The sequence below is a fragment of the Microcaecilia unicolor genome, chromosome 3, assembly GCF_901765095.1.
Source record: "Microcaecilia unicolor chromosome 3, aMicUni1.1, whole genome shotgun sequence".
Classification (NCBI taxonomy): Eukaryota; Metazoa; Chordata; class Amphibia; order Gymnophiona; family Siphonopidae; genus Microcaecilia; species Microcaecilia unicolor.
In genome coordinates, this window is record NC_044033.1 from 412655939 (window position 1) to 412680527 (window position 24589).

The following is a 24589-nucleotide window of genomic DNA, read 5'->3' on the forward strand; positions in this document are numbered from 1 at the left end:
GGTCCCCCCTCCCTCCCTCCGAGTTCCAGGCCCCCTCTCCCTCCGAATTTTAAAAGTCATCTTCACTTACCTCGTTGGGGTTATGGCAGCCGCCAGCAGCGGTAAAAGGCGTTTAGGCTTGGCCCTTCTCTCTCTCTCAGCTGTGGTCCCGCCCTTGTGGAAACAGGAAATGAGGGAGGAACCACAGCTGAGAGAGAGAGATGGGCCGAGCCTGCACGCCTTTTACCGCTGCTGCTGCCGTCCGCCGTAACCCCGACTTGGTAAGTGAAGATGACGTTTAAAAATCGGAGGGAGGGGGCCTGGAATTGGAAGGGAGGAAGGGAGGGATGATGACACCCTCATGCGTGTGATGAACCAGGAAGTACGCTAACGTCAGGACAGGAGATGGTTACAGCGTTACAGGCAGCATGAACCCTGGAAACCCTTCACTGCTATGGAGTCAGCTTCAGAACGTTGGAGGTGCTTTTTATTATAGCAGATGTTCTTATATTCATACAGTTTTTTTCTATAAAATCAAAGTAAAATATTCATGCAACACACAGAATGAAACAAAATCAATTGTTTAATGACAGTCAAAGCAGGGTAATCAGCTGGGTAACTCCCAACTGTAAAACATTTTTCATGTATTTGCAGGTATACAATATTTAAAGACTTTTTATTTTAATAATACCTTCAGTTTGCTTCCAGGCTTATAACTAAACTATTTGTCTTGTCTAACATTCTTTATTGATTTGATTCATTTTGTGGTATTTGATTGACATGTTGTAAGTCCAACAAGTGCAGGAGGAAAATGAAATATAACTGCATAGACGACGTCCAACATCTGCCCTCAGGCCAGCTGTGGCTTACCTAACTTTGGGATGCTGTCCAGTTGATATTTTACTTCAGTAGTTAGTAGACGTGATTTTAAATCATTGTAGAGCTTTTGTTTTTTCTCCGCGTTGAGGTGCGGTGGTGTTTTTTGCTGTTCCTCACAGGCCCAGGAGAGAGTCTTCATTTTTTGTTTTCAATTATCGTTCCTAAAAAAAAAAAAAGGTAGAGTTCCTTTACTTAGTTTTTCTCCCTTTTGAAGTTTCCTTTCTTTTTCGACGCGGCCGGCTTCAGGCTGTGCGGTCGGGTTTTTTCCATTATTTTTGTGCCTTTTTCTTTTGTATTTTTAGGGTGCATTTGTCCCTCCCAATATAGTGGTCCATCCACCAATTCTTAGGAAGAGATAAATCACCCAAGGCTGAATCTCTCTAGGAATTTAATTAGATACCTTATTTCTTACCAAGTATTTGTACAATTAGCAGATCAGTGATACCTCAGTGGGAGTACGGAACATTGTTATACAAAAGTACTGCTATATCGGAGACTTCAAAGAATATATAAGCAAATACTTTTTATTATTCTCCAAGTATATGTACAATCAATTGCTTATGGGAGTACAGTAACACAGCTACACATAGGTGTTCTCTGTGTCTGAGTCTCTAATGCTTTATTTTAGGGTCTTCTTCGCCCTCACCGCAAATTACCAGCTAAAGCCAATTTGCAGATATAAAAGTCTTGAGGTTACTTATGAGAAAGCAATAGAATTACTTGCCAATGCAGGTACAGTTGATTGGCTTCTCATGAGAGAGCAGCCCTGCTTGCACAAAGATACTGGCTGTGACTGTCTCTCAATTGAAGTAGGAATTACAATCACTTATTAACATTACAGGTCATACCTAGGTAATCTGACAATAATCTCGTTTATTGGATATAAGCTAATATAATGGTTAACACTGGTTATGGTAATGAGTTGGCTAGTATTTACTGGAAAAGCTAATAATAGACTAGCTCTTCCTGGAAGACTGTCATCTTCCTGAGGAGTTATCTTGTTCTGTTTTTCACTAAAACATCTGTGGCCACCATGTTGCTAAACAATGGTACTCTGTTTTTCCACCTACGCCCTTTCCTCATTCTGCTGCATGAGAGTGTCACAACAGATCCTGAGTTCTGCATTCACACTGAAGTTCAGGTTAGAGTCACGGACCTGTAAGATTTTCTCTCATTTCAGATCCTGAACCAAAGTCAGGCCTTGAATCAAAGGTCTTAGCTATGATGATAATATGCATTTTTAACAGGCACAATCGTGTAGTTTGATTTCGCCGAAGCCGTTTTTCCTTCTATATCGAAGACTCCTAGCAGCTTCAAATGTTGTACTCGGTGCAACCGGACCATCTCAGGTACCGATACCTACGCCTGGTATATCCAGTGCCTTGGGTCCGACCATAGCCCCAGCCGCTTGTAGTCTGTGTCTTCGTATGAAGAAACGGACCCAAGCATCTCAAGAAGCCCAACGAGAAAAGCTTTTTGGGGCTTGGTCCGGTCCTTCGATGTAGACATTGACTTCGGTACCGAGGTCGGTGGCATCAACATCGAGGGAAGCATTGACATTGGGAGCGGAGGTAATGGCTGCTGAGAGACCAATTCACGCTGGGAGCAGTGAGGCATCGCTTGGGTCTCCACCTGCCTCAACACCTCCTGTTATGCAGGCCACCTGGGACCGACCTTTGTCGGACCCGGCCCCAAGCAGGCGTGAGGATTCCACGTCCTCATCGGTACCAAGGAGTCTCGATGACGGGCGTCGAGCGAAGGCGAAGAAGCACCGTCATCGTTCTATTTTGACACACGGTACTGGGAGCTCTGGGGTGGGCGTTGAGGGAATCGGTACCCGAGAAGCGTCAGCACTTAGAGGATCGCTCCTCCTCTATTCAGGAGGTGCCGATGCGTCGGTCTTCTGGCAGCCCGGTACCTGCTCCCGAGCTTCGACAGATTCCGCCACCGGCTTCTTTACCGACCACTTTATCAACCCCGCAGCCTTGTCCAACAGCGGCTCTCAATGAGCGCATCAGGGCCCTGCTTCCATGGATTCTGGAAGGATTGCTGCCCCAGCCTGCTTTGGTGTCGGGGGTGCTTGTGCATTCCGTATCGTCTGCTGCAGTGGTATCTGGCCCTTCGCCTGTGGTGAGGTCTCCGACCTTGGTGCCGCTTGCCACCCAAATTGACTCCCCTTCGATGTTGGTGGAGGAAGCTTCACCGGAGTCCAGTCAGGCGTCGACTTCTCGGCACCGCCATCGAGGACGCCGTTCCTCGTGTCAAGTCTGTGGCCGTGACCACCCTCAGACTTACCTTATTTCTGGGGTCAGTTTCTAAGCTGGCTTCTGCCTATCCTTTCTGGAGTAGTTTTCCTTCTGTGTGCTGGCTGCTTCCAGCATGGCTGTAATTACTCCACTCTACTGCATCTGGGGGTGCTGCCTGAGTTAGCTGTACCTCCGTCTCCAGCCTGGCTCTGTTTGGTCCTCTGCTGCACCTAGGTATTCTAAGTCTCCCTATGTTCTGTGTGTGCTCTGCCTGCTCCTTGGTTTGTGCTCCTCTCACCTGCTGGTCTTGCTGTTCCTACCCGTTCCAGACTTTAGCCCAGTCCGGTCCGGTTCTTCCAGGCTGCCGGACTTGTCTCTCTTGTTTGGGCCTGGACAGCCTCCTTAGTTGCTTACTGATGGCTGCAGCTGCTCCTCAGGTGTTGAAGGGCTTTATTAATCACTTAGAGACTGCAGCCTTTGCCTTGGCATCGTCTAAGGTCCCTGGTATGTTAGAGTGCTCTGTGCCCTTGTCCAGTTCAGTGTGAGTTTCTAGCTTGTTACTAGTAGCTTGAGCATAGCTTTTCTTGTTAGCTTGTGTACAGCTTTATTAGTTCTCCTGTGTGTTGTGTTGTGTTGTGTGAGTTCCTAGCGTGTGACTAGTTAGCTTGGGCATAGCTTTGCTTGTTAGCTTGTGTACAGCTTTACTAGTTCTCCTGTGTTTTGCTTAGTGTGAGTTTGTAGCTTGTGACTAGTTAGCTTGGGCATAGCTTTCTTGTTAGCTTGTGTACAGCTTTTCTAGTTTTCTTGTGTTTAGCTTTCTGGTTTTCCCGTGTGTGTTTTCCTTTGCTTCTGGAGCTTCAGCCCTAGTCCTGTCCGCTGCCAGTACTCCTTGCTACTGGAGCTCCAGCTATAGTCTTGCTACTTGACCTGACCATTGCCTTAATCTGACTACTTCTGACGGAACCCCGATACTTGCTGCCTGACCCGACTACTGCCTGTATCCGGATATTCTCTGCCTGTGGCCAGATCTGACTATTGCTGGAACCCGGACATTCCCTGCCTGTCTGCCTTGCTTTCGCCTGGGTGCCTGGGGGCACTTCTCTATCCTGATTCCTGTTGTTCCTGCTTGCTAGTTCCAGTTCCGGTTTTCCTGTAAGCCCTGCCGGCTGCCCGAACCTGAGGGCTCAACCCTCAGGGAACGGTGGCTAAGCGTAGGTGAAGCCTAGATCCAGTGTGTTCCTGTCCAGCGGGTTCCAGTCCAGTGGGCTCCACTCCAGTGTGTACCAGTCCAGTGGGTTCCAGTCCAGTGCGCACCCGTCCGGTGCGTTCCAGTGCAGAACTCCAGTCCGGGGTTCCAGTCCAGCCTTGCCTCGTCTCTGCTTTGAAGGTGACCTTGCCTGCCACTGCCGCTCCACGGTAGTGGTCCAAGGGCTCACAAACCCAGTGCTTCCAGGGAAGAAGCCTGACACCTCGGCATCGAAGCAGGCTCAGTTTCGGACTGCTCTGAGGGATGTTTTGTCCGATACTGAAGATGAGCATTCGTGGGAGGAAGAGGAAGATCCCATGTACTTTTCTTCTGACGAGTCCTATGGGATTCCCTCTGAACCTTCCCTTCCACCAGAAAGGAGACTTTCTCCTCCGGAGAGTCTATCCTTTACCTCCTTTGTCCGGGAAATGGCTGCGGCTATTTCCTTCCCTATGGAGGTTGAGGATGAACCCAGGGCTGAGATGCTCGAGGTCCTGGATTATCCTTCTCTGCCTAGAGAGGCTGCAACGGCTCCTTTGCATAATGTACTGAAGAAAGTTTTTATGCGAAACTGGTTGTTCCCTCTGTCTAATCCCGTGATCCTGATTAAAGCTGAATCCCAATATCGGTTCCATGGTGAGCCTGGATTGATGAGGTCTCAGCTACCTCACAATTCCATGGTGGTGGACTCCGCCCTCAAAAGAGCCAAGACCACTAGGGACTATGCCTCGGTGCCCCCAGGCAGAGAGTCTAGAACCTTGGACTCTTTTGGGAGGAAGACTTATCAGGCCGCTGTGGTCACTGCCAAAATCCAGACATACTAGCTCTTCACGAGAGTCCAGTTGCGGAACTCGGTGAGGCAACTGTCCAGCTTGGTTGATGCACTCCCTCCAGAGCAGGCCGAGCCTTTTTGCCAGGTGGTCAGGTTGCAGAAGGCGTGTCGAAAATTCCTGGCCAGGGGTACATTTGACACTTTTGATGTAGCATCCAGGATCGCTGCCCAAGGTATAGTGATGCGCAGACTCTCATGGCTGCGTATCTCTAACCTGGATCATTCGGTCCAGCAGCGGATGGCGGATGTTCCTTGCTGGGTGGGATAACCTTTTTGGTGAGAAAGTAGAGGATCTAGTTGACCAGATAAAGAAGCACAATGATGCTATGGATTTTCCCTCTTCTGCTACTGCCTCCTCATCTAGGAGGTTTTTTGGAGGGAAGTGGAGTGCACCCTATTCCTATGCTAGGCGTAGGTACACTCCTGCTTCTCAGCAGCTTGCCCAAGCTCAGTCCCAGCGCGCTCATTATCATCAACAGCGTACGCCTAAGGCCGCTGCGGCTCCCCAGCAAAAGCAAGGGACGGGCTCCAAATTGCCCACCGGGAGCTCAGTCCTACATCTCCCAGAACAAGCAGGTACTTGCAGAGGAACTCTCCGCCCTTCTGCAGGCCCAAACGGTCGAATCCGTTCCACCAGGGGAAGAAGGGCTGGGATTCTATTCCAGATACTTCCTTGTGCAAAAGAAAACGGGGGAATGCGTCCCATCCTAGACCTAAGGGTCCTGAACAAATTTCTTATCCAAGAAAAGTTCAGGATAGTTTCCCTAGGCAGGAAAACAATTGGTTATGCTCTCTGGACTTAAAGGATGCTTACACATCTCAATACTTCCATCTCACAGGAAGTATCATCGATTTCGGCTGGGAACACAGCACTTTCAGAACCTTGTACTGCATTTTGGCCTGGCATCTGCGCCCAGAGTGTTTGCAAAATGCCTAGCTGTAGTTGCAGCGTCTCTACCCAGACTTGGAAGTGCGTGTGTTTCCTTTTCTCCGAGCACAAGCAGGCTGCTTGTTTTCACTGATGGGTTGACTTCCGATGGCAGCCCCAGGTCCGGAATTCTTTCTATCAACAAAGTTTGCTAGAGGCCTAGTGCACGCATCGCGCATGTGTGGCCATCTTCCTGCCCGTCGCGCGAACGTGCCCCTCGGTCTCTTTTTTTTTTTTCCGCGGTCAGGCGGCTGTTTTACGGTCGCTCTGCGCCTCAGGAGAGAGCCGTTTGAGATTTTTCGTCTTTTTTCTTGTTCTCTCGTTTTTTCACGAGTCCGCTCACTTGTTCTAAAAAAAAAAAAAAGTTAGACGACTTCACCTTCCTCTTCTAGATTGTCAGAAGTTTTTTTGTTTTCTTTTCGTGTGCGGCCCTGTTGGCCGCCCGTACAGGGTTTTGTTTTTTCCCCTTTTTTGCGTGGAATGGCCTCCCGGTGGAGTCAAAGACAGAATTTAAGGAAGCATGGGACAGGCATTTGGTATCCCTTAGGGAAAAGCAGGAGTTAATGGTTACTGAGGAAGGGCAGACTGAATGGATCATTTGGCCCTTATCTGCCGTCATATTTCTATATCTCTATGTTTCTATGACCGAAGCAAAGAATTCAATCTCTCCGCTATGGCCTTGTCCTCCCTGAGTATTCCTTTTGCTTCTTCCTGATCTAACATATCCACAGATTCCCTCACAGTCTTCCTACTTCTGATATACCTGAAAATAGTGTTACTATGAGTTTTTGTTGCCACAGCAAGTTTTTCTTCATATTCTCTTTTAGCCTTCTTTGCATCTGGCTTGACAGTGCTTCTGTTGCTTCTTATTTTCTTTATTTGGATCCTTTTTCCATTTTTTGAAGGATGTTCTTTTGGCTCTAATAGCCTCTTTCACCTCATGTTTTAACGATGCTGGCTGTTTTTTTTTTTTTTTTCCCCACTTTTGTGAATACATGGAATACATGTAGTCTGGGCTTCCACAATGGTATTTTTAAATGGCGTTCATGCCTGTTTTAAAGTCCTAACCTTTGCAGCTGATTCATTCAGCTTCCTCTTCTTTTTTTTTTTTTTTTTTTTTAAATTCTTTGAGTTTTATATGTAGACATTACATGAGAAAGAGTTTTGGAGATAAACAATCAGATAACAGTAACTGTAACAAATCAAGAATAATCAAACTACTGCAAATGCTGCTATATAGATAACTGGTACTGATTTGCTGGAATAAAAATTTCTGTGCTGATTTTACAAAGAGATTAAGGTAATATTAATATGCTGAAAATAAAAAATTACGTATTTTGATAGAATATATCGGAGTCCATAGTTTGACGTTAGAGATGTGATTTTTAATAGCCGCATACTCTTCATATTTTCTGAGGGTAGACAGATGATTCCAGCATTCATGCATTGTGCTGTTTTTCCAGTGTAGAATAATGATGTGTGTAGCCAGGGCCATCATGATGTCTGTGAGTTTGTTAGAGGGTTTGAGGATGAGCAGCCCCAGGGTGGAGGAACGAAATATAACAATCATAAATTAAATTTTAATATTGGAGTCTAGGAGCAATATTTTTGAGATTCTGTCCCAAACAGCTAACCAGTAAGATTCAACATATGGACATGAGAATAAAAGATGTGCCAGAGAACCATCTTGTGCCAGTATTTAGAGAGGTGGCTTTGTGTAATTTTTGCTAGTTTGATTGGAGTCCAATATGCTTTATGTACTACAAAAAAAGGAAGATTGTGTGATTCCAGCAGATAATGAAAGCCTCTTCATGTTGGACCAAAATATTTTCCAATCAAGAGAAACAGGTGTGAAGTCAAATTCACGTTCTGAGGCACATATTAACTGTGAGCCAGAGGTTAGGAAAAGTTTCATACAACTCTTTATAAAGGAAGGATGAATTTTGGTGATATAGAGAAAGAAACGACAGATTTTAGCAGTCTGTTGAATATGTGCAGAGAAGGAGATAAAGGAGTCGAAGATGACCCCAAGGTTAAGAGCTGATGAGACAGGGAGGCTGAGAGTGTAATCTACAGAGATAGCGAATGGGGGAAGAGGAGAGGTTGGTTTAGGGGGAAAGATAAGAAGCTCAGTCTTGGTCATGCTTAGTTTCAGATGGCGGAGAGACATCCAGGCAGCAATGTCAGACAGGCAGGCTGATACTTTTGCCTGGATTCCTGCTGAATTTTCTGGTGTGGAGAGGTAGATCTGGAAGTCATCAGCTTAATGGTACATACGTATTGCCATACTGGGACAGACCAAAGGTCCATCAAGCCCAGCATCCTGTTTCCAACAGTGGCCAATCCAGGTCACAGATACCTGGCAAGATCCCCAAAAACTCAGTACATTTTATGCTGGTTATCCCAGAAATAAGCAGTGGGTTTTCCCCAAGTCCATTTTAACAATGGTCTATGGACTTTTTCTTTAGGAAGCGGTCCAAACCCTTTTTTTTTTTAAACCCTGCTAAGCTAACCGCCTTTACCACATTTTCTGGTAATGAATTCCAGAGTTTAGTTACATGTTGAGTGAAGAAACATTTTCTTCAATTTGTTTTAATTTTATTACTTTGTAGCTTCATCGCATGCCCCCTAGTCCTAGTATTTTTGGAAAGAGTAAACAAACGATTAACGTCTACCCGTTCCACTCCACTCATTATTTTATAGACCTCTATCATATCTCCCCTCAGCCGTCTTTTCTCCAAACTGAAGAGTCCTAGACACTTCAGCCTTTCCTCATAGGGAAGTTGTCCCATCCCTTTTATCATTTTCGTTACCCTTCTCTGTACCTTCTAATTCCACTATATCTTTTTTGAGATGTGTTGACCAGAATTGCACAATATTCGAGGTGCAGTCGCACCATGGACTGATACAAAGGCATTATAACGGCCTCACTTTTGTTTTCCTTTCCTTTTCTAATAATACCTAACATTCTATTTGCTTTCTTAGGCACCGCAGCACACTGAGTAGAGGCTTTCAATGCATCATCAACAACGACGACGCTGAGATCCCTTTCTTGGTCGGTGACTTCTAACGTGGAACCTTTCATTACGTAGCTATAGTTTGGGTTCCTTTTTCCCCACATGCATCACTTTGCACTTGCTCACATTAAACGTCATTTGCCATTTAGATGCCCAGTCTCTCAGTCTCGTAAAGTCCTATTGTAATTTTTCACAGTCCTCTCGCTATTTAACAACTTTGAATAACTTTGTGTCATCAGCAAATTTAATTACCTCACTAGTTACTCCCATCTGTAGATCATTTATAAATATGTTAAAAAGCAGCAGTCTCAGCACAGACTCTTGGGGAAGCCCACTATCTACCCTTCTTCATTGAGAATACTGACTGTTGAACCCTACTCTCTGTTTTCTATCATTTAACCATTTTTTAATCCACAATAGGACACTACCTCCTATCCCAGGACTCTCCAATTTCTTCTGGAGTCTTTCATGAGGTACTTTGTCAAACACCTTTTGAAAATCCAGAGAGACAATATCAACCGGCTCGACTTTATCCACATGTTTGTTCACCCCTTCAAAGAAATGTAATAGATTGGTGAGGCAAGATTTCCCTTCACTAAATCCATGTTGGCTTTGTCTCATTAATCCATGCTTTTGAATATGCTCAGTAATTTTATTCTTTATAATAGTTTCTTTCATTTTGCCCGGCATCGACGTCAGGCTCACTGGTCTATAATTTCCCGGATCCCCTCTGGAACCTCTTTTAAATATTGGCTACCCTCCAGTCTTCTTGGACCACATTCGATTTTAAAGATAAATTACATATTACTAACAATAGTTCCGCCAGTTCATTTTTCAATTCTCTCAATACTCTTGGATGAATACCATCCGGTCCAGGAGATTTGCTACTCTTCAATTTGTCAGATTGCTCCATCACATCCTCCAGGTTTTTAGAGATTTCATTCAGTTTCTCTGACTCATCAGCGTTGAATACCATTTCTGGCACCAAATCGTCCTTGGTGAAGACCGAAGCAAAGAATTTGTTTAATCTTTCTGCTATGGCTTTGTCTTCCCTGATTGCCGTTTTTACCCCTCGGTCATCTAGCGGTGTAACCGATTCTTTTGCCGGCTTCTTGTTTAATGTACCAAAATTTTTTTTTTTACTATGTGTGTTTGCCTCCAATGCAATTTTTTTTCAAAGTCCCTCTTTGCTTTCCTTATCAGCATTTGCATTTGACTTGACATTCCTTATGCTGTTTCTTGTTGTTTTCAGTCTGTTCCTTCTTCCATTTTCTGAAGAATTTCTTTTAGCTCTAATAGCTTCCTTCACCTCACTTTTTAACCATGTTGTTCGGTCTTCCTCCCTCCTTTTTTAATACACAGAATATATTTGGCCTGGGCTTCCAGGTGATACTAAAAACCATGGGATGAGATCAGAGTACCAAGGGTAGAAGTATAGATGGAAAAAACAAGAGGTCCCAGGATAGAACCCCTGAGGTACACCAACTGATAATGGGATAGAAGTGGAAGAGGATCCAGTAGCGAATACACTTAAAGTATGATGGGAGAGATGAGAAGAAAACCAGGAAAGAACAGAGCCCTGATATCCAAGTGAGGACAGTGTATCAAGCAGTAGGCGGAGATCTGCAGTGTCAAAAGCAGCAAATAGATCAAGAAGGATAGCATAGAGACCTTTGGATCTGACCAGGAACACATCATTGAAGACTTTAGCATGTACTGTTTCACTTGAATGAAGAGGGTGAAAGCCAGATTGAAGTGGATCAAGAATAGCTTGAGATGAAAAAAGTTAAGGCAATGGAGGTGAACAGTACATTCAAGTATCTTGGATAGGAAAGGGAGGAGGGAGTTGGGGTGATAGTTTTGAGGAGGAAAGAAAATGTGCAGTTTCCTCTTCAGTGATTTCAGGAAACGATGAAAAAGAGGCAGGGATTGGGGGAGGATTGAGAGAATGATCTAAGGGAAGGAGAGTTGGCGATGACTTGGCTGAGAATCTTGTGAACCTTATCAGGAAAGTACTTCGCCATAGTCTGGGGAGAAAGTGAAGGAGGGGTTGGAGTTGAAGGAACTTTAAGGGGAGAGTTCAGTGTGGGCAGGAGACATCGATGGTTTGAGCCAAGAGAATTTGTCAACTGGATGTAGTAGTCCTGTTTGGCAAGTGAAAGAGACTTGAAGGAAGTCAGCAAGAATTTGAAATGTATGAAGTCAGCATGGGCACGGGATTTCAGCCAAAGGCGTTTGGCAGAGCGAGCACAGGAGAGTAGGTAGCGGATTCTAGAGGTCAGCCAAATCTGTGGTTTGGTACGCCTTACAGAACAGGGAATTGGAGAAGCAAGTGTATCCAGAGCAGAGGAGAGAGTAGTATTATAGGAAGGGACATCCTCATTGACAGGCCTGGATAACATAGTGGTTAAGAAAAGATTTGAAACACTGGAAGCTAGAGTAGAAGGGTCAGTAGGCTGAAGATTCCTAAATGTATTGGTTGAGAATGGACAGGACTGGGGGTGGGGGGGGGGGGGGGTTAAGTGTCAAAGTTATCCGATGATGGCCAGAGAGGGAAGAGCTGAGGCGCAGAAACTGGAGAATGAGCAGTTTGAGAAGAAGAGAAGATCAAGACAGTGGCCATTCTGGTGAGTTGGGGGTGGTTGAGCACAGTTGAAGATTCAAAGAGGATATTAAAGCGAGAAACTGAGAAGCATAAGAGTCAGAGGGATCAGTAGCATGAATGTTAAAATCCCCCAAGAATGAGGGAAGGAGATGAAGGGTTGAAGAAGGAAAGCCAAACGTCAGTCAGTGATAAAGGAAGAAAGGGACTTATCAGTGGGTCGATAAATGACTGGTATTTGGAGAAGCAGAGGAGTGAATAGATGGAGTGGACATCGAAGGAAGAAAAGCAGTGATACTGAGGTGAAAGAAGAGGTTGAAATCTAAAGTGGGGTGAAAGTAATAGCCAGACACCACCTCCGTGGCCAACCAGGGGAGGAGTATGGGAGAAAAGGTAATCTTCATGGCGCAGAGCCATGGCTGAAGCAGAGTCTTCAGGGCAAAGCCAAGTCTCAGGGCAAGCAGATGAAGAGTACAAGAGATAAAGTGGTCTAGCATGTGGGAAGGTTTGTTGCAGGCAGAGCTGGCATTCCACAGAGCACATGAGAAAGGCAGGGAAGAAAGGGGAGGAGAGGAACAGAAATTAGATTGGAGACATCATGGTGTAATCTGCACCAATAGGATGAGAGCTGATGTGGAGGACCAGGATTGGGAGTGATAACCCCAGGGGAGAACAGGAGAAGGAGCAAAAGAGCACGGTAAAGAGTAGGAGAGGCATGACGACAGTGATGAAGGCGAAATGTACTCAGAATGGAGATGGTTGACTGGATGGAAGGAAATGTTTAAGGTTGAGCTGAGAAGGTAGAAGACAAAAGAGATGTTGAAATGATGAAAGCAGAAGGTGGGCAATGTGTTCCTGCAGTATACAGTGGTTTCAGATGGAGAAAGCGATAGGGAATGGACAGAACCAAGAAGAGAAAGTGTACTGGAACTATAAGTAGCTGGGAGAAAATACAAAGGGTATAGTGAAAATGCTTTGCACGCCATCAGGCGTGTGCAGCACCTGGAGCGAAGGCCCTGGGAGGATCGGGGTGGACCTGGGTATCACCCTGGAGAAGATTGTGAGGATATGCAGAAGGGTTGCAAGTCCTCCACAGCACCTGGATGGCAGCTGGTAGGAGCGCTGGGCACTTCCTCTGTGCACGTCTCAGCCAAGAAAGGGCTTTCTAGGGTTTAGGCCAAAGCCAGCATTCCTCCCCCTGAAGGTCACCTCATCTTAGCCAAAAGGCACCTGGAACGAAGGTCCTGGGAGGATTGGGGTGGACCTGGGAGTCACCTTGGAGGAGGGTATGAGGATATGCAGATGGGCTGCAAGTCCTCCACAACACCTGGAAGGCAGCTGGTGGGAGCACTGAGCATCTGGAGCGAAGGCCCTGAGCGGATCAGAGTGGACCTGGGAGTCACCCTGGAGAAGGCTGTGAGAATATGTAGATGGACTGCAAGTCTTCCACAGCACCTGGAAGGCAGCTGGTAGGACCACTGGGCACCTCCACTATGCATCTGACAGCCAAGAAAAGGCTTTCCAGTGGTTAGGCCGAAGTCAGCATTCTTCTCCCTGAGGGTCAACTCCTTCTGCCCTGTCTCATTGAAATTGCTGTATGATCCATGATAATATGTCTCAATAGCTCATAGTTACGTATAGTTCTCATGCCGTGCTCATCTTCTCCATTGCTGCTCTTCTCAGGCTCATTATTTCAGTGAAAACTCCATCTCTTACATGAATATGATCTCCATCAGTGTTTGTGGATTAAATAACCCCATCGAACGTAAAAAACTTTTCCTTTACCTTAAAAATCTCAAAGCAGATGTTGCCCTGATAGAAGAAACACATCTGATTGAGATAGATAATTTTAGAATGAATGATTATCATTTTACTGTAATTGCTCTGTTGACATTTGTAAATGCAACGAAGTTCTGATACTTGTGAAGAAACATTGTGTTTTAAGCCTTTAAAATAGATATTCTCCGAGGACAAGCAGGCTGCTTGTTCTCACTGATGGGTGACGTCCACGGCAGCCCCTCCAATCGGAAACTTCACTAGCAAAGGCCTTTGCTAGTCGCGCGCCCATGCGCACCGCGCATGCGCGGCCGTCTTCCCGCTCGACCTGGCTCATGTTTGTCAATCTTCTTTTGTCCGCGCTCGGGACGGTCGTGTTTTGCGCCGTTTCGCGCCCCTCAAAGTTGACCCTCGCGCGTCTTCGCGATTTCGCTAAAAAAAAAAAAAGAAGACCTCGGTCTTGTCCCTTCCCGTGTGTCCAGTTTGTTTCCCCGATGTAAGTTTCCTTTCGCTTTCGGGGTAGGCCTTTTTTGGGGCCTCGGTACGGGTTTTTTTTCTCTCCCTTATTTTTGGTGCCCTTCGTCGCCATTACGAATTTTGATTTCGCCGGCGTGATTTTTCCGCCCATGTCATCGAAGTCTCCCAGCGGCTTCAAGAAGTGCACCCAGTGCGCCCGGGTAATCTCGCTCACTGATAGGCACGCGTCGTGTCTTCAGTGTCTGGGGGCTGGGCACCGCCCGCAGGTCCTGTAGTCTTTGTGCTCTTTTACAGAAGAGGACTCAGGTTGCGAGATTGGCCCAGTGGAACGTGTTGTTCTCGGGCTCTTCGTCGACAACAGCACCGGACTCAGAGTGCATCGACGGCAGCATCAAGACCTTCGACCTCGGTATCGACCCTCTGCATCATCGGTACCGAGACATCGGAAGGCTGCGTCGGTGGTACCGGGACCTCCGCTGTTGCTGATGTCGTCGGACGGTGGTGCTTCGACTGGAGTGCAGGTGAGGGCTGTCCGTTCCCCTGCTGGTGGTGGTGAGCCTTCGGGTGGGTCTCCTCCTGCCCTGAGGGCTCCTGCGGTATAGCCCCCCCGAGACCGACCTTCTTCGGCCTCAGCCCCGAGGAAGAGACGGCTGGATTCTACGTCGTCCTCGTCGGTACCGGGAAGCTCCGGTGACATGCTTCGTTTGAAGAAATCAAAGAAGCATCGACACCGGTCTCCTTCCCGCGTCGGTACCGAGAGCTCTGGGTCGCCGAGGGAGTCGGCACCCAGTAGGCATCGGCACCGGGAGGATCGCTCACCCTCTGTTCAGGAGGTGTCGATGCGCTCCACCTTGGACAGCCCGGAACAGCCTCCACGCCCGGAACAGACTCTGACCTCGATGCCTGCATCGGCTTCCATGTCTTTCTCCACAGCCGCTCTGCACGAGAGTCTCCGGGCCGTTCTCCCAGAGATCCTGGGAGAGCTGTTGCGCCCTTCCCCTCCGGTACCGGGGGTGCTTGCGCCACCGGTACCGTCGAGTGAGGCGCCGGCTGGCCCCTTTCCCCGGGTGAGGTCTCCGACATCGGTACTGCTTGTGGTACCGACTGCGGCCGCCTCCCAGGAAGGCTCCCCGACGACGTCGGCGGAGGGAGCTTCGCCGGTGCTGGTGAGGGAGTCTACCTCTCGACGATCCCACCGTGGCCGTGTTTCCACGGAGTCGAGTCGGGCACGGCTTCAGACACAGGTTCATGAACTTGTGTCTGATACCGATGGTGAGGCCTCTTGGGAGGAGGAGGAGGACATCAGATATTTCTCTGACGAGGAGTCTGATGGCCTTCCTTCTGATCCCACTCCCTCCCCTGAGAGGCAGCTTTCTCCTCCCGAGAGTCTGTCTTTTGCGGCCTTTGTCCGGGAGATGTCTACGGCCATCCCCTTCCCGGTGGTCGTGGAGGATGAGCCCAGAGCTGAAATGTTTGAGCTCTTGGACGATCCTTCTCCACCTAAGGAAGCGTCCACAGTACCCATGCATCATGTCCTAAAAAAGACATTGCTGGCGAACTGGACCAAGCCTTTAACTAATCCCCACATTCCCAAGAAGATCGAGTCCCAGTCCATGGGGACCCAGAGCTGATGCGCACTCAGTTGCCTCACGACTCTGGTGTGGTGGATCTGGCCCTAAAGAAGGCTAAGAGTTCTAGAGAGCATGCTTCGGCGCCCCCGGGCAAGGACTCTAGAACCTTAGACTCCTTTGGGAGGAAGGCCTACCATTCTTCTATGCTCGTGGCCAAAATTCAGTCTTACCAGCTCTACACGAGCATCCATATGCGGAACAATGTGCGGCAGTTGGCGGGCTTGGTGGACAAGCTCCCTCCTGAGCAAGCCAAGCCATTTCAGGAGGTGGTCAGGCAGCTGAAGGCGTGCAGAAAATTCCTGGCCAGAGGGGTATATGATACCTTTGATGTTGCGTCCAGGGCCGCTGCTCAAGGTGTGGTAATGCGCAGACTCTCCTGGCTGCGTGCCTCCGACCTGGAGAATAGGATCCAGCAGCGGATTGCGGACTCCCCTTGCCGAGCGGACAAAATTTTTGGAGAGAAAGTCGAACAGGTGGTAGAGCAGCTCCACCAGCGGGATACCGCTTTCGACAAGTTCTCCCGCCGGCAGCCTTCAGCATCTACCTCCTCCAGGTAGACGTTTTTATGGGGGAAGGAAGACTGTTCCCTACTCTTCTGGTAAGCATAGGTACAATCCTGTTTCTCGCCAGCCTGCGGCCCAGGCTAAGCCCCAGCGCGCTCGCTCTCGTCAGCAGCGTGCACCTCAGCAAGGCCCCTCGGCTCCCCAGCAAAAGCAGGGGGCGAGCTTTTGACTGGCTCCAGCAGAGCATAGCCGACATCAACGTATCAGTGCCGGGCGATCTGCCGGTCGGGGGGAGGTTGAAAGTTTTTCACCAAAGGTGGCCTCTCACAACCTCCGACCGTTGGGTTCTTCAAATAGTCCAGCAAGGATATACCCTCAATTTGGCCTTGAAACCTCCAAATTGCCCACCGGGAGCTCAATCCTACAGCTTCCAGCACAAGCAGGTACTTGCAGAGGAACTCTCCGCCCTTCTCAGCGCCAATGCGGTCGAGCCCGTGCCATCCGGGCAAGAAGGGCTGGGATTCTATTCCAGGTACTTCCTTGTGGAAAAGAAAACAGGGGGGATGCGTCCCATCCTAGACCTAAGGGCCCTGAACAAATATCTGGTCAAGGAAAAGTTCAGGATGCTTTCCCTGGGCACCCTTCTTCCCATGATTCAGGAAAACGACTGGCTATGCTCTCTGGACTTGAAGGATGCCTACACGCACATCCCGATACTGCCAGCTCACAGGCAGTATCTGCGATTTCAGCTGGGCACACGTCACTTCTAGTACTGTGTGCTACCCTTTGGGCTCGCCTCTGTGCACAGAGTGTTCACGAAGTGCCTGGCTGTAGTAGCAGCGGCGCTTTGCAGGCTGGGAGTACACGTGTTCCCCTATCTCGACGATTGGCTGGTGAAGAACACATCCGAGGCAGGAGTTCTACAGTCCATGCAGATGACTATTCGCCTCCTGGAGCTACTGGGATTTGTGATAAATTATCCAATGTCCCATCTTCTCCCAGTACAGAGACTCGAATTCATAGGAGCTCTGCTGGATTCTCGGACGGCTCGTGCCTATCTCCCAGAGACAAGAGCCAATAATTTGTTGTCCCTCGTCTCTCGGGTGCGAGCATCCCAGCAGATCACAGCTCGGCAGATGTTGAGACTGCTGGGCAACATGGCTTCCACAGTTCATGTGACTCCCATGGCCCGCCTTCACATGCGATCTGCTCAATGGACCCTAGCTTCCCAGTGGTTTCAGGTTGCTGGGGATCTAGAAGACGTGATCCACCTGTCCACGAGTTTTCTCAAATCCCTGTATTGGTGGACGATTTGGTCCAATTTGACTCTGGGACGTCCTTTCCAAATTCCTCAGCTACAAAAAGTGCTGACTACGGATGCGTCTCTCCTGGGGTGGGGGGCTCATGTCGATGGGGTTCACACCCAGGGAAGCTGGTCCCTCCAGGAACGCGATCTGCAGATCAATCTCCTGGAGTTACGAGCGGTCTGGAACGCTCTGAAGGCTTTCAGAGATCGGCTGTCCCACCAAATTATCCAAATTCAGACAGACAACCAGGTTGCCATGTATTACATCAACAAGCAGGGGGGCACCGGATCTCGCCCTCTGTGTCAGGAAGCAGTCAGCATGTGGCTGTGGGCTCATCATCACGGCATGTTGCTCCAAGCCACATATCTGGCAGGCGTAAACAACAGTCTGGCCGACAGGTTGAGCAGGATTATGCAACCTCACGAGTGGTCGCTCAACTCCAGTATAGTGCTCCAGATCTTCCAGGTGTGGGGCACCCCCTTGGTAGATCTCTTTGCATCTCGAGCCAACCACAAAGTCCCTCAGTTCTGTTCCAGACTTCAGGCCCACGGCAGACTGCCATCGGATGCCTTCCTCCTGGACTGGGGGGAAGGTCTGCTGTATGCTTATCCTCGTATACCTCTGGTGGGGAAGACTTTGTTGAAACTCAAGCAAGACCAAGGCACCATGATTCTGATTGCTCCGTTTTGGCCGTGTCAGATCTGGTTCCCTCTTCTGGAGTTGTCCTCTGAAGAACCGTGGAGATTGGAGTGTTTTCTGACCCTCATCACACAGGACGAAGGGGCGCTTCTGCATCCCAACCTCCGGTCTCTGGCTCTCACGGCCTGGATGTTGAGAGCGTAGATTTTGCCTCTTTGGGTCTGTCAGAGGGTGTCTCCCGTATCTTGCTTGCTTCCAGGATAGATTCCACTAAGAGGAGTTACTACTTTTTATGGAGGAGGTTTGCCGTCTGGTGTGACAGCAAGGCCCTAGATCCTCGCTCTTGTCCTACACAGACCCTGCTTGACTACCTTCTGCACTTGTCTGAGTCTGGTCTCAAGACCAACTCTGTACGGGTTCACCTTAGTGCAATCAGTGCATACCATTACCGTGTGGAAGGTAAGCCGATCTCAGGACAGCCTTTAGTTGTTCGCTTCATGAGAGGTTTGCTTTTGTCAAAGCCCCCTGTCAAACCTCCTACAGTGTCATGGGATCTCAATGTCGTTCTCACCCAGCTGATGAAACCTCCTTTTGAGCCACTGAACTCCTGCCATCTGAAGTACTTGACCTGGAAGGTCATTTTCTTGGTGGCAGTTACTTCAGCTCGTAGAGTCAGTGCGCTTCAGGCCCTGGTAGCCCAGGCCCCTTACACCAAATTTCATCATAACAGAGTAGTCCTCCGCACTCACCCTAATTTCTTGCCAAAGGTTGTGTCGGAGTTCCATCTGAACCAGTCAATTGTCTTGCCAACATTTTTTCCCCGTCCTCATTCCTGCCCTGCTGAACGTCAACTGCACACATTGGACTGCAAAAGAGCATTGGCTTTTTATCTGGAGCGGACACAGCCCAACAGACAGTCCGCCCAATTGTTTGTTTCTTTTGATCCCAACAGGAGGGGAGTGGCTGTGGGGAAACGCACCATATCCAATTGGCTGGCAGATTGCATTTCCTTCACTTACGCCCAGGCTGGGCTGGCTCTTGAGGGTCATGTCACGGCTCACAATGTCAGAGCCATGGCTACGTCAGTGGCCCACTTGAAGTCAGCCACTATTGAAGAGATCTGCAAAGCTGCGACGTGGTCATCTGTCCACACATTCACATCTCATTACTGCCTGCAGCAGGATACCCGACGCGACAGTCGGTTCGGGCAGTCAGTGCTTCAGAATCTGTTTGGGGTTTAGAATCCAACTCCACCCCCCTAGGCCCATGTTTATTCTGTTCCAGGCTACACTCTCAGTTAGTTGGCTAATTGTTAGGTCAATCTCAGTTACGTCCAGTTGCGAGGCCCAATTGACCATGTTTGTTGTTTTGAGTGAGCCTGGGGGCTAGGGATACCCCATTAGTGAGAACAAGCAGCCTGCTTGTCCTCGGAGAAAGCGAATGCTACATACCTGTAGAAGGTATTCTCTGAGGACAGCAGGCTGATTGTTCTCACAAACCCGCCCGCCTCCCCTTTGGAGTTGTGTCTTCCCTTGTCTTTGTCTTGCTACATATGGGACTGACGAACACGAGCCGGTTCGGACGGGAAGACGGTTACACATGCGCGGTGCGCATCGGCGCGCGAGGACTAGCAAAGGCCTTTGCTAGTGAAGTTTCCGATTGGAGGGGCTGCCGTGGACGTCACCCATCAGTGAGAACAATCAGCCTGCTGTCCTCGGAGAATACCTCGCTTTTTCTTTTTTTAATTGTGTCCTGAATTGTATTTCTCCTATTTGGCTAGCAGGTGGTATTTCTTTGCTGTAAAGCTGTTATAGGGAACTGAATGTTCTTTTCTTTAACACAAGCAGTAAGCAAGCAGCAGTATACTTTCAAATCTTGTCTGGGCTCTGATTGGCCCAGGAGCTCTTTTCCTTTAGAGTGTTCTGATTTTGCCTTCAGTCTTGGCCTGGAAGAAGAGGGAGATAGATCTCTTTGCTAAGGCTCTGTGAGCAATTATATGTTCTGATCTTTCAAGGTACTGTTTAGACAGTATATAGATGTTTAGTTAGTGTTATAATTGATCCATATTTCAGTTACCTGTTGTTTGCCATTTGCACATTTTCTGTTCACTGTTCCAAGTTCTGAGAATAAACACAGTTGTTTGTTCATTCTGCTTGTCTGGACTGAGAAAGAATCCTAGTGGTTTGTGAGTTGGGGCTGTGAGTGCTTTCTGGGAACTGTGGGACCACTAGGAGAATGGCCCCAGTATTCTAGAAATCAGTGAGGATAAATTGAGCGTGTGAGAATCACCCAGAGGCGGTTGAGACACAGTCAGTGGGAGGAGTGTGCTAGTGTAGAGCACAAGCGGCAGTTGCAGGTGGATCTGAGCTGTGTTGGGGATAGACCCTCTTAGTGGCCTCAGGGTACCCCGGACGGGTGGCTAGGTGTTTCGTCACAATACTTATGAGCAAAGCTTTTTTTGGTCTTATTAACAAACAAATACCTGATGCCGAATGATGCTGGAACTTTGTAGAATTGAATGTATCTAATACTACTCAGACTCTACTCTGTGTGTATGGCCCTAATTCTGACAATCCCACCTTTTTTCAAAATATTACTTCTGAAATCCTGAAATTCGGCTCCACTAATTGTCAGACTGTGAGCCCTTGTGCCTTGATTCCACACCTTAGCTGAGTCCAACTCCGGTGTCGGAAGGTGGCCGGACCACCCCGAATCTTCGCCTGGGAAGGCCACCGTTCCCTGGAAGTTGAGCCTCCAGGTGCGGGCGGTCTACAGGGCTTCTTTCCTGGGCGACACGGGTGGAAAACGGATACCCAGAAGGAGGTAGTCAGGATCTGGTCCGTGGTCAGGGCAGGCAGCAAAAAAGCAATGATCAGGATCCGGTCCGAGGTCAGGGCAGGCAGCAAACAACCTATGGTCAAAATTCGGTCCGAGGTCAGGGCAGGCAGCAAACAGGCAGTGGTCAGGGTTCGGTCCGAGGGCAGGCAGCAAACACGCAGTGACCAGGTCTGGTCCATGGTCCAGGTAGGCGACAAGCAAACAACAGAATCCAAAACAGGCAAAGGTCAAAAATCAGGAACAAAGCCAGACGGTCCAACTGCACTGCAACTACCCAGGAACTGAATAGAAGCCGAAACACAGGATGACTGAAGGCAAAGCTTTAAATAGTAAGGCAATCCGAGTCAACCACTCTCAGCTGAATCCAAAATGGCTGCCCCCCACAGGCGATCTCTAAGGACCAAATATGGGCTTCCTTCCTGTCCTAGTTACTCCAAGATGGTCTCCTAGGATATGATCTATCCAAGATGGCTGTACCCCTTGAGCTATCCAAGATGGCTACGACTCTTGAGCTATCCAAGATGGCTGCGGCCAATGAGCCAACCAAGATGACGGTTGCCAGAAATAGGAAACAGAAACAGACCCTCCTAAGACTGATCCTCGCCCCTTTCGGACGGAACTGAGGGAAGGCTTAGCCGGGAGGAGCGTCGAACAGGTGAGGGACGTGACACTAATCTTGTTGTATGGGGTGACTTTAATTTGGTTCAAGATTACACTTTAGATAGGCACTCTAAATGTCCTATGAGACAGTCAAAATCAGCTGTCATTCTTGAAAATATGAAAACCTGTTGACCTTGTAGACCCTTGGAGAATTATGCACCCCATATTAAGAGTTTACTTTTTTCTCCCCGCCACACCCTGGAGGGTGTGGATGGCATGAGGAAAGATATAGTGAACCTTGAAGAATGATCCAATAATTAGTAACTAAGATTTAATGCCAAGAAATGCAGGGTTATGCACTTGGGTTACAAGAATCCAAGGGAACGGTACCATATAGGAGGTGAAGTGCTTATGTGTGTTAAAGAAGAGCCAGACGTGGAAGTGATGGTGTCTGGTGACCTTAAGGTGGCCAACAGATAGAAGAGGCAGCGGTCAAAGCCAGAAGTATGCTTGGGTGCATAAGGAGAGCATACTTGTTCTCGGGAGGATCACCTATTACACTGATTGTCATCCAGTCTTCAAGTCCCATTCTCCATCTGCTAGTAAGGAGATATAACCTATAGATCTGAACAGCTTTAGCTGGACTCAAGGAAATTAATAGGTAAGATAAAATTAACAATTTAGGTGCACTGAATTTATAAAAAAAAAAAAATCCTTATCCTCTTATCCAGACCATTCCCTACGAGTGGGTAATATGCACTCCTACCAGCAGAGGGAGACTGAGAATTATTGAACAGTGCTCCTGTATATGGGACTGTGCAACCCTGACCTGCTCAGTATTTCTCAGTCTCCCAGCAGAGGTAGGTGCTGTGCAACCGTGCTCCATATGTTTGGTTGGTGTGCTGGTTTTGGCCCCTTGATTTTAGTTAGGTTTAAAGGTTCCCTTTAGGGATCTTGCTTAGTGGTTTAGTAAATGGGGAAAAAAAAGGAACAAAAAGAAACCTCCTTGGGAGAGAAATAGCTGCATTGGACTCAGGCTCTTGGCCCCAGCGCCTCTTTTGGGGGGTGCACACTCCGATGCGTGTCCCTCCCCCCCCCCCACTCCCCTTTGCCATTAGCAGTGCGCCTCGGCCTTCTCCCCCCTTCCCTGGGAGAAGTTCCTTCGGGCAAGGCCCCTTGTGGGAACAGAGCACTGTTCTCTTCCCCACCCCCACCCCCCCCCAAAAATTATATATGTATATATATGTGTATATATAACATAGGAAACGCCTGGGGGGCAGTGGGCGCTTTGGTTTCTTGGCGCCAGTTTTTGGTGCCTTCGCTTTTGCAGCTGCAATCTTGAAAAATAAAAAAATAAGGAAGCCAGAACCAAGGCAATCTAGGAGGATTGCAGGGAGTTTGGTGGTGTGATGCTATTCCTGGTTCCTGCGAGGGTGGCTTTTCTTCCTGCCCTTCCTCCGATGGTGGCACAGTCTGAAAAGCCGCACTGTTACGTGGCCTGTTCAGCACACCGTGTTGTCTCCCATAGCACCGGCTTGTGCAGGGTTTGCGAGAAGATGAGGCCCGGTTCTGGTGAGGAGCATGATTTGATTATTCCGATGGCAGTAGTTGCAACTACGATTCCTGGGCCAATGGGTGAAGGGTCGGAGTTGCAGAGCACTCCTTCCCATGGCGCGATGGATGCGGTTTTGGCGGGAACGTCTGCCATGTTGCTTCCTCCGTCACCGGTCCCTTTCTTCTCTGAGGAGCTGCTGGTGATGTCACGGCAGGACTCCTCAGGGGCTTCAGCAGCTCCGTTTTTGCCAGAATTTGTGTTGCTATTCCATCAGGCTTATTGCCTGAAGAGAGGAATTTCTTCTAATGTTGCAGCGGGTTCTCTGGCCCCTCCTCCATGGGATGGGCCCTTGGGGTCTCCAGTTGAGACACCCAGGTCCAAGAGGCTGCGTCTGGCTGGTGTGGAGGATCTGGGGGAGGCTCTCTCCCTTGGTTCAGACCCTCCGGTAGATGCAGAGGTGGAGGGGGGAGAGTTTTGGGACGTAGGATCCCTGGATGAACTCAGAGGCTCCCTTAGGTAAGTATCCTTTGGTAGTATGCATTTTTAGAAGGCAAGGGCTGCCCTCCCTGTTGGCGGAGGTACTTCAGACGCTTAAATTGTCAGAAGATCCCCCTCAGGTGTCCCAGAAAGGGGACCCGCTTCTTAAGGGGGTTTGTAGACCTCAACAAACCTTTCCTTATGAGGATTTGAAGGAACTGGCGGAGGCAGAATGGCTAGTTCCCAATTCGCATTTACGAATTGGTCGTGCTATGGCTTGCCTTTATCAGCTCCCTCAGGCAGATCTGGAGACCTTTCCGGGTCCTCAAGGTGGTCGCGCTGGTTACAGCAGTCACCAAGAAGTCAGCTATCCCTCTTGAGGGTGGGGCGTTTCTGAAGGACCCGTAGGATCACGGGTTGGAGGCTTTGTTGAAGTGCTCCTTCGAGGTTTCTGCCTTGGCCTTGCAGGTGGCCATCTGCATGAGCTATGTGACTCGGGCCTGTTTTCGTTGGGCTGAGCATCTCCCTGATGTTCTGGCAGACTCCTCTTCTCATTCGGTGGCTGATGTCATTAATCTTGAGATGGGCACTGCTTTTTTCCTGATGCCAAGTATGACTTGGTTCGGGCCTCTGCGAGGAATCTGGTACTGGTAGTGTCGGAACGCCGCTTCTTGTGGCTCTGTCACTGGGCGGCGAATGTAGCATCCAAAGTACGTCTGAGTCAGCTTCCTTTCCCGGGTAAGCTTCTTTTTGGCGATTGAGTTGGAGAAACTTGTCAAGAGTCTGGGCGAGTCCAAAGGGGCTCGGCTTCCGTGGATAGGTCCCGCTTGGCTTCACGGTCTGCGGCCCGAGGGCACCTCAGGTAGGCTTGCAGATACAGGCCAGGTAGAGGTGCTAGTTCTCAACGTGCTCTGTTCTGGTATAGAGGTCACTACTTTCAGCCCTTTTGGGATACCCATAGAGGAGGTTGCGACGGAGGCACTGGGGTATCCAGCAGTGCCAGAATCTCCCAATGAAGGGGCAGGGGCCCAGTCTCCGGTTCTGACCATAGGAGACA

General features: G+C 48.7%; 1 protein-coding gene across 1 annotated transcript in view; it reads left to right on the forward strand.

The window, feature by feature from the left end:
- The window catches only part of ATAD2B (ATPase family AAA domain containing 2B), a 714191-nt gene that overhangs the window by 190606 nt on the left and 498996 nt on the right, over positions 1-24589 (forward strand). The gene's annotated exons all lie outside the window — the stretch shown is intronic.